This window comes from Tamandua tetradactyla, chromosome 12 (genome assembly GCF_023851605.1).
Source record: "Tamandua tetradactyla isolate mTamTet1 chromosome 12, mTamTet1.pri, whole genome shotgun sequence".
Classification (NCBI taxonomy): Eukaryota; Metazoa; Chordata; class Mammalia; order Pilosa; family Myrmecophagidae; genus Tamandua; species Tamandua tetradactyla.
Genome location: NC_135338.1, coordinates 15,929,489 through 15,937,640, shown reverse-complemented (window position 1 = coordinate 15,937,640; position 8,152 = coordinate 15,929,489). Strand labels below are relative to the sequence as shown.

Sequence of the window (8,152 nt, the reverse complement as noted above, 5' to 3'; positions counted from 1 at the left end):
TCTTTTTAATTTCTTGATGAAATTCTTTAATGTGCAAAAGTGTTTAATTTTGAGGAGTTCCAAATTCTTTCTTTCTTTCTTCAATGTTCTTGCTTTGGGTGTAAGGTTTAGAAAACTGCCTCCTAGTATATGATTTATAAGATATTTCCCTACATTTTCTTCTAACAGCTTTGTGGTCTTAGATCTAATGCTTAGGTGTTTCATGCATTTTGAGTTAATTTTTGTATAGGGTGTGAGATATGGTTCCTCTTTCTTTTGCATATGGATATCCAGTTCTCTAGGCAACATTATTTTCTTTAAATGTTTTTGTTTTAAAATGTAACATATATACAAAGGAAAGAAAAAAAAAGCAATGATTTTTGAAGCACACTTCAACAAGCAGTTACAGAACAGATCCCAAAGGTCAGATAATTATAAATATGAGGTACTAATAAGCAGAAATAATATTTTAGGATAGCTAAACCAACTGTAATGTGACAGGAAAATATCTGGGATTCCTATTGGTGATAAAGTCACAGATACTGTTAATACTATTGAGGTTTATTGTCTATGTTTTATATTTCAATTAGAGGTTAGTGAAAATAAAGGCGCAGTTTCTATTCCATTCAAATTCATGGATACCCTGAATCCTTGGATCTCTTAGGGATGGAAAGAAAAGGTTTGTGGACCCTAGGTTAAAAATACATGGATTAAAATTTGAAAGCAGGCTTCCTTAATATCAGTAAGAACAATTGGCAATCTTGATATTCATTTCCATTATTGCTTAGAGACACAAGGGTAGAGAATACAGTGATCACTTGGTTTAAATTTTGTATTTATAAAGAATGGAATTCCAATTAATGTTTTACTGCATTTAACTCCTACACTGATTTGGTGGGTGTACCGTGTTCACTGTTAAATTCTTCCAGCTTTTCGTTATGTTCGAAAATTTTTATTAAATAATGTTGGAAAAATGAACCGAACTCTGCACTTTAGGGCTGTACATTACATTATGTGTAATTGACATCTCAAAAAAAGGAGTAGTACCAGAGCTGAGTAGGGGTGGGGTTAATAATGGAATGAAAAGAAAACAATAATCCTATTGGTTGACAGATGTGATTGTTTATTTCTTCTAAACATTTTTTAAAAGAAAAATTCCTTTTAATTTCCTGGGCAACTCCGGTTCTCCTGAGTAGATAGGTAAGAACTATCCTAGGTCAAGACGACTTTGGAGTACAGGGCTGCTTTCTCCTTAAAATTCGCTTTTCTCATCTGAGACCTCTCGCTCCTCCCACCCTGAATCCCGAGGAAGAAAATCCCCGCGTGGTCTCCCGAAGCACTGAGGACCGCGGCACCCGCACCTCAACGCGGCCCGGGTGCGCCCCGCCCGGCCCCCAGTGCCCAGTCCGCCTGGACCTCGTTCCGCCCCCGCCTCTCTGCGCCCCGCGAGCATCCCGGCAAGACCCCGGCGCGCCCCGCACCCCGCCCGGCTCCAGCTCTGCTCACACACCTGCGCCCTTCACCCCAGGGTCCCGTTCCCGGCTTTGCGCGGACTCCGCGAGCAACCTGGAGCCGCCCCTCCCGCGCGCCCGCCCCCCGGCCCCATCCCGCCCCTTAAGCCCCGCCAGGACCCCGCGCCCCGCCCCGCTACGCAGGTCACAGGGCAGGTCAGCGGTCACGCAACCCCGGCGCCGAGCAGCCCTGAGCGCGGGCCGCCCCTGGGTCCGCAGTGGGCGAACTGCCGGCGCTGGACGCCTCCGGGAAGCAGGTTCTGTTGGGTGAGCTGTTCCGGGAGCGCCGGGCCATCGTGGTCTTCGTGCGGTGAGTGCCGGCGGCGGGGAGAGCGCTGCGGGGTGGCAGGCGCAGGGTGCCTCCCCCGCCCGGGGTGCGCGTCGGGGCCCTCGGAGGGTTCAGAGCCTGTGAGGGAGGGTCCGCCGGGCCTTTCCCGCCCACTAGGGGTTTGAGGGGTGGAAACTGCTCCTCCCGTTTCCTTTAACAGGAATGGGAACCAGCCCCCAGAGCCCAGGCCCTTTTGTCAGGCAGAGGAGTGGCTCAGCCTGGATTGGGTGCAACTGGATTTTAATGCAAATCGGGCGCCTCGGGCACTCACCTCCCCTGCCCCCCCCCCATTCCCCACCCTGTCTTGACTATTAGCATCAAGCCTGAAGAAATACTTGGTCCCTTCTGATCCTGGAGGATGTTATGTTGCTAACTTACCCTCTTTGCCCTGTTGTAATTTCAGCATTTTCAGTTTAATATCTGCAAGGAATATGTAGAAAATCTGGCCAAAATCGCCAGGATTTTTTTACAAGTAAGTTTTCTGAGAGCGTAGGGTCTTGTGCCCACTTCAAGGGGACCTTCTGAAAGTACCTGTGGTTTATAAGAAGGGCAGTAGGTGTGTGTGGAGTATGCAGACACCCAGAGAGCCAGAGTTTTAGCTCCTCACCCCCTTTCACCTCGCCAGCACCTCCATAAAACAGGAGAGACACCTTAGCAATGGACTTCTGTCCTAGTTTATTCAAGGCTGCCTACTTATAAACTACTAACCGTGGTAGTTATTTTCATCTTACTTAACAGTATGTTTTCAAATGTCGAAAAATAATGATCAAAAACATTAATTCTGGAAATTGCTGATGTACTCTTCCTTTTGCTTCTTTTTTAAATTTTGCTTCTTTTCTTATGCTCCAAATATTTGTTCACAGTAGGAAATTTTATTTTATCTTACAGGTGAAAATGTGCAGTTGTAAATAAATGTGCATACCTCGTCCTCATGATGGCCAGGTATCTGTAGTTTCCTTCAGGCACATGTATAAGTTTATCTCCAGGTGAGATTTTTTGTTTTTGTTTTAGTATTTTTATTGAGATATCTTCATGCACATGCAGTCCATTCAAAAGTAAACAGTCAGTGGCACAAAATACCATCCCATAGTTGTGTAGTCATCACCACGATCATTTTTAGAACATTTCTATCACCCTAGAAAAATACAAAGAAAAAACTTATACATCCCAGACCCCTTAACCCTCCCTGTCATTGACCACTAGTATTTCCATCTACCTAATTAATTTTACCCTTTGTCCCCCAATTATTTAGTGTTTTATCCATATTTTTTTACTCATCTGTCCATACCCTGGGTAAGAGGAGCAACAAACACAAGTTTTTCACAATCACACAGTCACATTGTAAATGTTATATATTTATACAGTCATGTTGAAGAATCAAGGCTATTGAAACACAGCTGGACAGTTTCAGGTACTTCCCTGCAGCCACTCTGATACATGATAAACCAGAAAGGGATATATGTAATGCATAAGAATAACCTTCAGAATAACCTCTCTACTCTGTTTGAAATCTCTCAACCACCAAAACTTTATTTTGTCTCATTTCTCTCTTCCCCCTTTTGGTCAAAAAGCTTTCTCAGTCCAATGGTGCCATTTCCTGGCTCTTCCCTGGGAGTCCTGTTCCACATTGCCAGGGAGATTTACACCCCAGGGAGTCATGTCCCACACAGGGGTAAGGGCAGTGAGTTCATCCAATTGAGCTTTGTGTGAAGGGACTGGGCAGCGTTTCTGAATCTAAGATCTGTGTCCAACAGAAGATATCAACTGGAATGTAAAAGAAGGTAAAATTGTCTGATTAAATAACCTAAGTTTAATAGCTTTTATCCTTTTTTATGTATACCTTTGGGGAAAGTGAAGAGAATTATTATCTATATCATTTTGAAATTCTTGGCAAAAGAATCATCTAAATTAATTGAACATTTTAGCATATAATTCTTTGCTCTGGCTTATGCAACTTTTTTAAAGCTTCTTTTCATTCCTCAACTACATTTTTGATGCATTTTGGCCAGTGGTTATGTTTCTTTTGAAAATTAATCATACTGAATGCAGATGCACACACCACTAACACTTTTTTATTATTTTTTTTTATTTACATGGGCAGGCACTGGGAATTGAACCCAGGTCCTCTGGCATGGCAGGTGAGCATTCTTGCCTGCTGAGCCACCGTGGCCTGCCCTGGCTCATGCAGTTTTACTGGTTTAAAAGCCTATAGGTAGCATTAGAAGGGAATAACAAACTTGGGTTGAGGGAAGTTGTATAAAACATATAATTTCTTTTCTATTTTTTAGTTTTTAAATGTATATAATTTCTAATCATCTGTGTCTGTTCTTTTTTTTTCTTTGAAGGAAGGAAATGTCACCCTTATAGTGATTGGACAGTCACCCTGCCATTATATTAAGGTAAATATTAACATTAAATCTGTTCCAGAGATAAAAATTTTATTTGAGACACTAAGTGTAGGTAAAATTTGCACAAATTGCATTAGATGTTGTTACTTTTCTCTTATTTGTTCCTGTTAAAAATCCCAGCTGTTTTCGTTCTTTAGCCTGTCTGCAAACTGACTGGATATTCTCAAGAAATCTATGTTGATCTTGAGAGAGGAATTTATAAAAGATTGTGAATGAAAAGAGGTGAAGAAATTGACTCCTCAGGTAAGACATGACGTGTTACATAGAAAAGCTGATGGTATGTTTTCATGTTTGCATGTTATACTCATAGGGAAGCAAATTCATAAATCAGACTTCTTTTTGTGATTCCAATAAGTGGTGTAGACAGATGCACCAGACTCTTAAAAGATTCCATTTCCTGGGTGTAATGACACAGAAGGCTGTCGTGAAGTTTAGTACCCCATTGTGGTCAGTGAGAGGGAGGGGTCAGGGGTTTAGGATGTATGGGTTTTTTCTTTTTATTTCTTTTTCTGGAGTGATGCAAAAGTTCTAAAAATGATCATGGGGATGAATACACAACTATATATAAATATATACATTTATATTATACATACATATAAAATACCAACTGTGCCAGAAAGGTGAGAGGAAGGTCTGGGAAGGCTTTACAGAGGAGGTAAAGTCTAAGCTGTCCCCAAAAGGATTTAGCTGAGTGAAGACAAGGGTGGGGAAGCGTGACAGAAAGTAGCATACGAGGCATGAAAAGACGGGACTCGTGGCAGGTGGTGTCTCTGGCTGGAGTCTGGGAGCCAGTTGGGAGGTTGGTGTGAACTGACAGAGAGGTTTTGTCCAACTGATGTCAGGTCTGGTGTGACAGGCCAAGAGCTTTGGGTTTATTTTGAAGGCTGTGAGGGAGTCAGACAGTGTTTGAAGTGGAAAAGTGGTAGAGTTGCATACACTCTGTGGAGGAGGAATTGGAGCAGGTGAAACGCAAGCCAGTGAGTTGGGTTGTGGTTATAGGCTAGAAAGAAATCAGAGGGCCTGCAGTGGAGACGGAGGGAGGAGGTATGTCTGGGGCCTGTTCATGAGATGAAGCTGGCATGGTCTCTTGGCAGATGTTGTTAAAGAAGGCAGTCTAAACTTATGATGAGCCAGCGTAAACAGTGTTTGCATTCTCTCTCTATTTCTCTCTCTCTCTCCTTTTCTTTTCTCATTTCTTTCTGTCTATCTGTCTGTCTGTCTGTCTATCTATCTACCCATAACAGGACAGATTGCCAGCCTTACTTCATTTTTGGTATACTATTTTCATGTGTTATTATGGAGGCTCAATATTTGTAAGTTCTGCATATCGTTTAGCACTTTAGATATAAATTGTGAGTTTTCACACTAATTAAATCTCACTGCCAAAATAAAGTTATAGACTTGTAAAGAAAACAGATGAATTCTAAGCAAAATACATGCTTATAATTATTAGAGAGGGTATGTTAAAATCTTTTAAACTCTGTTGACTTCTATTAAAGTACTGTATTTCCAAACCAAAAATATTAGGTTTTCATAGAATAATTTTTAGCAATACCTCAATGAAAAGTATAAAGGCTTAAATCTCAGGATTAGTAGTATCAGAATAGTCCTACTTGAAATTTAAGACAGTGAAAAGATATTACATAATTATAATTTAAAATACCAAGTTTTATAGCACTTTTTAAAAATGTTCAGTGAAGGTGAAGATTTCAAAATAGGGAATAATCATCAAGACCTTTTTTTTTTTTACATCAACAGAATAATGTTGTATATATTTTTTGGACTTTTTATTTGGCAGTAAATAATTTTGCAATAAATAAATTATTTGGCAATAAATAAGATTTTCAAACTTACAGGACAGCAGCACAATTAATACAAACCTCATATACAGAGAACACCAACAAACCCCCTCCACCAGATACCCAGATCTGCCAGTTTTTTTTGCTTTTTTTTTTATACATGGGCAGATCTGCCAGTTTTAATGTTTTGCCTCCTTTGCCCTGTCCATCTGTCTGTCCATCAATCTATCTATTTTCTGAACATCTGAGAGCAAGTTGTCCACATTCTACTCCTTGTCACATAATACTTCCACGTACATTTCCTATAAACAAGCATATTCATTTATGTAATCACCTTAAGTGTACTTTATCAAGCTCCAAAAACTTAAATCTATAAAGTTAAGATACGTAGGTTACAATCTATATTCCACTATTTTCTTACATCTCACTAATGTACTTTTGAGCCATTTTACCTCCATTCTTAGCTCCCATCTGGTATCATGTATTACATTCAATTGTCATTATCTCTTCAGTTTTTCTTTTCTTCTTTTTTGTAGACTCATGTATTCAATATAAACCTTCCCATCCCAGCCCCTCCCAGTACACAATGCAGTAAGATTAATCACATTCAGTGTTGCAGGATCTTCACCAGTATCCATTACTGTAACTTTCCCTTCACCCCAGATGAAACCCTGCACTCACTTTGCATTAACTCCTTATCACCCTAACTCCCACCCCTGCTAACCTGTGCTCTACTTTCTGTCACTATGAGTTTGCATATTCTCTAATAATTAAGTTTCTTCGTGGTTACCATGATCTTAAATTTAACACACCAAGTTTCTAACAATCTCATTTGCTTAGCTACCAATTTAAGAACTTCAATAACATCATAAACCATGTTCCCAAACCCCTTCATCCACCCAATTTTATGTACCTCTTATCACAGATTACATAGTTACACATTATGAGTCCCGGACATTGATTTATCATATCTTATGCATGTGCCTTTTAGATCCTATAGGAAGTGAAAAGTGGAGTTACTAATACAAAATACAATAGTACTGGTATTTATATTTGCCCATGATATTAATTTACTAGAGATCTTTATTTCTTCATGTGACTTTGATTTCATGTCGTTTCCTTTCAACCTACAGAACTCCCTTTGGCATGACTTGTAGGGCGAGTCTGATGGTGAAGAAGTCCCTCAGCTTTTGTTTTTCTGGGAATGTCTTAATTCCTCCCTCATTTTTGAATGACCCTTTTGCCAGATATAGACTCATGGTCAGCTTTGGTTCTTTTTCATAATTTCCATCTCAATATCGATACTCTCGTTGTGCTCATCTGTCAATTCCTTGATTTCTTGTAGTTCTTTGTCCATGTTTTCCTTTAGCTCTTTGGGCATATTTAGGACCACTTTTTAAAATGTCTTTGTCTGGAATGTCCCAGGTCTGAGCAGCCTCATTGGTGGTTTCTGGTGCTTTAATCTTCTCCTTCGCCTGGGCCATCACTTCCTGTTTCTTTTTGATTTGTGCTATTATGATTAAACTTGAAATTTTTGATATTTTAATGCATCATTGCTGGAATTTCCACTCTGAGGCATGCATTCCTTAAACTTGTATCCCACTATTGTTATGACAGAGCTTTACTTGAATGCCAGGAAATAACAAAAGAAAGGAAGACAGAAAGAAAGGAAAAAGAAAACACCTTTCCCAGTCTTTGCAGATGGCCTGGGCAAGTTCTGTCCTTCAGCGCTTTTCCATACAATGAGTCTGGAGAATAGCTCCAGGCCAAGCCCTCCCTGGTCCTTTCTACAGGGATGTCTTGTTCTGGGCATGCAAGTTTGGTCGTAAGAAATCCCATCTACATGGGTGTGAACGTCTCCTTTTCCCTAGGAAATAGTTTCCTCATGGTACTGGCCACTGTACTGCTCATCCTACAGTCAGCAGCCCCTCGCCCCAGGCAGCCACTTGCCTGCTCTCTGTAGGGGGATCAGTGAACTACCTTCCATGTGCAGAACCAACTCTGGAAGGGCGAGCCCCTCGGGCCATGGCCAGACAGATTGGGCCAGGCACACATGTTCTGAGTGTGTGCACAAGGGCTACTATGCCCCCTCTGGATCTGGGGCCAGGGATCTGCACTGGGGACTTG

At 40.9% G+C, this 8,152-nt stretch overlaps 1 long non-coding RNA gene across 9 annotated transcripts in view; it reads left to right on the top strand.

Moving 5' to 3' along the window:
• Positions 1-1,646: 1,646 nt before the first annotated feature.
• The window catches only part of LOC143651828 (uncharacterized), a 40,361-nt gene continuing 33,855 nt past the window's right edge, over positions 1,647-8,152 (top strand). For 6 of the 9 annotated variants that reach the window (XR_013160254.1, XR_013160253.1, XR_013160248.1 and 3 more), the window contains exons 1-5: positions 1,647-1,800; positions 2,707-2,804; positions 3,390-3,599; positions 4,164-4,217; positions 4,364-4,469. This is a non-coding gene — a long non-coding RNA (uncharacterized LOC143651828). Of the gene's footprint in view, positions 1,801-2,221; positions 2,291-2,706; positions 2,805-3,389; positions 3,600-4,163; positions 4,218-4,363; positions 4,470-8,152 lie in introns of all 9 variants that reach the window. The other 3 variants (XR_013160247.1, XR_013160250.1, XR_013160252.1) reach the window with 3 other exon arrangements.